The sequence below is a fragment of the Glossina fuscipes genome, unplaced genomic scaffold (assembly GCF_014805625.2).
Source record: "Glossina fuscipes isolate IAEA_lab_2018 unplaced genomic scaffold, Yale_Gfus_2 61, whole genome shotgun sequence".
Lineage (NCBI taxonomy): Eukaryota > Metazoa > Arthropoda > Insecta > Diptera > Glossinidae > Glossina > Glossina fuscipes.
This window is the reverse complement of record NW_023998433.1, coordinates 1790977-1795627: the sequence shown is the minus strand read 5'-3', so window position 1 is coordinate 1795627 and position 4651 is coordinate 1790977. Positions and strand designations below refer to the sequence as shown.

Here is a 4651-nt window from a genome sequence, read left to right as displayed (position 1 = left end):
AACTTTCGTCATTCGAACAATCATACAATCCAGAACAAAATTATGTAAACTTTTTGACGAAGTAAAACGAAGTGACATAATTTCACATCACTTATATAATTTCATTTTTTAGGAAAACTTTGAATTGTGAAATTGAGCTTTATGTTTTGATAAGTATCATTTTATCTTTATTGTGTATAATATATTAATACATTATCATATGAATTTACCTATAAAGAGTGTAAAATGTTTTAAAATGAATTGCAAATAAATTATAGTTTTGTCTTCTGTAAACGAAAGACAACTTTTTAATTTCCGCAAATTGGAATTATTCTATATATCTTTTATTCCAATACAATTAAATTTGAAAGTGCAGAAGATATGCCGATTTTCGCAACAATTGGGCGGTTTTTAGCGAAATATCGGCACCGTCGTCAAAATAAATTGCCTTGTATGTAGATTAACTCACCATTCCATTCTGGCTCTGATTATCTTTTTCGATTACGAAACATTTTCCATTGTGTGCGAATCTACGAATGTAATTGTGGATTCCATCCACGCATTCAAACACATCAGTTAATATTAGCAATGTTTCAATTGTCGTTGAACGTGTCACAAGAAGAAGAAAAACACAACAAGATGTTCCTTACCACCAGGAATATCAAATTTCCTATATATTCTGTCCTATAATTTCTGTTAGCAATAATACCTCACCATTCCGCGCAAAATTTTTTCCATTTCTTATAGCATTTCTAATATAGCAAAAGAAATTTTGCTCTGTGCAGCGCTTAAGAAATCGCTAGCCGTCGGCCATTAATAGCCCAGCAACTCCGAAGTAAGTAGGTCTTTCTTACGCCTTTTTCCTAAAACGTATTCAAAAGCCTCTTTTGATACGCGATATTTTTGCAGAAATGTAGAAGTATGTACCTTGTAATTTACATTATTGACAAATGTATAAAATGGTTTACTTGCATATTTTCGGGTAGCGTGAGAGGATTTCAGCGTCCCGCAAAGCCCTTCTATGTTTTACAAGGTTTCTTTTCCGCCAATCTTGATTTGCTTATATTGCCAAACATATACACATAGTATAAGGAAAGAAACCATTCTGCCTGATAAGTATATATTTCCAGGTTATTTAATGACATTTTATTTACCTTTTTTTGCTTTATTTATTAAAAATTGGCCTATTGGAGATAAGACTAATATATCCATTGGAGTGATGAGTTCTTTTTATTTGTTGCTTCTTTGCTCTTTAGCAATGGTGGCGAAGTATATGATGAAGTATGGAAACATTGATGATACACATTTTATTACAAGCTTTTACATGCAAGAGTATTAATTAGACTTTTGGCGCAAAAAGCAAAAAAAATAAATAAAAAATTAATTAACTTACCTTTCACAGACGACAATTGATTATCGCCAAGGGGCTAATCAGGTACCATCGTTGCCAGCTTTCCAACATTGCCCCTCTAATTTTTCTGCTACAATGCGTTAGTAACTGAGAGAAACGTAAAAAATGAGAGCCAAGATGACGTTTGTTGGTCTTGTATAAACAAACTACATATGGTAAACATTGACAAGCATCCAAAATGAGGTGAATAGAAAACTATATAGAATTTGACAATTGATAAAAGTAATAGAGCTAAATTCAGTGTTTACATTTTTAGGTTTTTTATTGTAAAAAAGCGTTATTATTATTTTGTAGTGTAATCGTATACGATCATACGCATCAACTTTGAAGTGCGACAGAATTATGCTGAATTTGCATCATTCTGTACCAAAAAGAAAAACAAAAATTTTGGCGCACTTCAACTGGCTCGGTATTGCATTACGAAATGCGGTGCGATGCCAGGCGCCCCAATTAATTTATGATTACGTTAGCATTAAGTCACCTATTAGAATTAAGTATAAATAGTTCGCCTCTTTAATAAAGAACTCAATTGCTATCAAACAATTCAACTTAGCGTTTAATTCGCTGGAAATTACAAGGCGTTCAATCCGCCTAAACCACAAAGATTAGGGACCGTCTCATGCCGAGCTATATTGGCAATTTGTGAGACGGAAAGACTTGGCGCACTGAAGCCGAGCAGAATAGGGATACACCCATCCTACCACAACTCTCTGTTGCAAATAAACATTATTAATATTACAATATATTCTTTTTACAGATTTTCCATAAAAATGAATGTTAATATATTGTTAGTGATTAATTCATATAAATAATGACGTCTACATCATTGCATTAAATTTCCTTTTCCATTCTCGTATGCCAAATCTTTTTTTTTTTATTCTCATATATGAGCAAATAAAAAGAAGATTCAGCATATAAAAAGGTACATTTCGTCTTTATTTAAGTTTTATGTAAATTATTGGGGAGTTGTAAGTTTACAAATTATTTGTATTTTTAACAATGTTATCTCCATAAGTTGCGTGACAGGAATCCTCTAACTTCTTCACCCAACTGCCTCAATTGTAGTGCCTCTACAGAAATATCAACACCTTTATTTTCATAGGCTGCTTGCAGTTTTGGACAATTTAACTGATTTCCTCTCATTTTTTAGTGGTAAACGTTTTTGCGATACTGCACAACATTTGCGATTCTTCCCAGATTCATTGGACTGCAGCACCTCTTTTGCTCTTCCTGTAGAATACGCAAGGGACCTATATATAAACACTGTAGTTAGATTTTCGCAATACTAAATACTTTTATATACGTCAATGCATTTTCCCACAACGTTCTTCGCCTTGCAATGGATGTCGTTGTATTTTTTTTAGAGGTTCCGCCGAACTTCAGAAAGGTATTGTTAGTCAAGGCTCTAGGGAGCATTCACAAAAAAGAAAACAGGACGTAGCTTTTTGGAGCTTTCCAATGGTTTTCTATGTAAGCTCTTTCACCAGAGTGCGTCCATATATGCGCTAATTTTTATTTCGTGGTCACAAATCTAGCAGATAATGTTTATATTTATGTAAACAAAAAGCAAAAGGTAATACACAAATATTCAGATTACTTACTACATTCCTTTCCGATTTACGAAAATTATTTCGTTTTCCGCTGACTTTAAAAAGCATATATGCGTTCCTTCAATACATCCAGTTAGTGTAATAAATAGTAAATATATTATAAGGATCGTTCATTGTAACACAAAAAGTTTAATTATTTACAGGCTGCAATATCAAAATTTCTGGTAAAAGTATACTTTCGTATCCACGTTTACGATCCCTTGGATCCATTCGCAAAATTTAGTGTCCAACTCTTGTAACACCTCTGATGCAAGTCTATAACGTGTTTTGTGCAACATTTACGGTATGGTCGTTGCAAGCCAGCCATTGGTAATCTCCTGAAGCCAACAATTCTAAAGTCATGGCTAAGCGCAATACCGCCGATTTATATGCACTCCTATACAAATTCTTCTCAAGACGTAGCGAAACGCCGCTTTGAAAACTCATTTGCAAATAGTAGAAACAATTTACTTACTCGTTTTAAGGGAGAAGTATCCCGCAAACCTTTTCTCTCACGGTGGCCCTTTCTTCTGCGTCGCGGTTTTCGTTGTTCTCCTCTTCCCTGAACGAGCATTAAAGGAAGTTACGACAAATTTTGCTGGAGATGTACACATTCGTCAACATTGTCTAATTTTATTATTTTTAAGTTCGATATTTTAAAAAAAATTGCACTTACTTTCATCAAATTTTTTTTATTTTTTCTTTATAATTCACAAATTGTAACAAAATGTAATTTCGGACACACTTTATTTTTGTTAAATTTTTTTAAATTTATGGATTAATAATTCACTTTCTAACAGCTGTGCACATTTTTCTTGTGCAGCAGTTTTTTTGCAAACTTTAAAAAAGAGATTTGTGATAGCTCTGCTTGCTTTAAACTCAATGCAAGTGCACATTTGGCGACAATCGCCAGAAAATTTGCCAACGTGATTAGATTCTCTTGGCGATTGTCGCCTGCTTATGTGATTACCCCTAGCTGTAAACAACTAATACTAACACAATACTAATACAAAGCTTGAGTGACTTGGCTTAAGCTAGTTCTGACAATTCTGAAACGGGGTTTCTCGTATCTCTTGTGCATACATATAATTGAAGAGGTCAAAACTCAAAAATAAAACCTCGTTAAGACCTTACATAATTACTGCCAATAATTAAAAGTGGCTGGTTTACTGCTTACAATATTGAATATATTCACGTATTGAAATACTATTTCTATAGTATCGTTTTCTAAGTTGATATCAACTGACTCCCTTAAAATTTAGAAAAGATTTTCATTCGCTGCATAGTAAACGAACTACTTTCGATACTTTTGGTGGGTGAATAACAATAGTGGATTTTTTGTTGCACTTGTTCGCAGTACAAAAGCAATTCTGTACAGAATTAATTTTGGTTTATACACAGTTGCTGGAATTTGGGACGGTAATTGTGTATCTAAAAATTGGCGTATGCTTTCGTTTTTTAGCTGGTTTTGTTTGACGTATGTCAGTTCCGTTTTCGGTTTTAAAAGTCTCAAACCACAATGGGCAGCCGCACTACCATATCGTTTTACAAAAAAAAAAACATATGATATGAAAGCAAACAAGCTTGCTTATTGATAAGCGATAAAGAAGATTGATTAGATATATATAGATATGTATATTAGATATATTTTTGTGTATTAATTGATCCATAA

At 33.2% G+C, this 4651-nt stretch overlaps 2 long non-coding RNA genes across 3 annotated transcripts; both read right to left on the bottom strand.

The window, feature by feature from the left end:
• Positions 1 to 699: 699 nt before the first annotated feature.
• On the bottom strand, positions 700 to 1207 carry LOC119637767. The gene is made up of 3 exons (XR_005247336.1): positions 1134 to 1207; positions 907 to 1038; positions 700 to 842 (listed from the first exon to the last, which is right to left on the bottom strand). It is a non-coding gene; the product is annotated as an uncharacterized LOC119637767 (long non-coding RNA).
• A 1240-nt stretch (positions 1208 to 2447) lies between these two features.
• Positions 2448 to 3597, bottom strand: LOC119637983. Of its 2 annotated transcripts, XR_005247359.1 has the most exons (4): positions 3142 to 3597; positions 2992 to 3058; positions 2684 to 2921; positions 2448 to 2620 (listed from the first exon to the last, which is right to left on the bottom strand). It is a non-coding gene; the product is annotated as an uncharacterized LOC119637983 (long non-coding RNA). The 2 variants fall into 2 exon arrangements; XR_005247358.1 differs by having other exon boundaries at positions 2992 to 3597.
• Positions 3598 to 4651: the final 1054 nt, after the last annotated feature.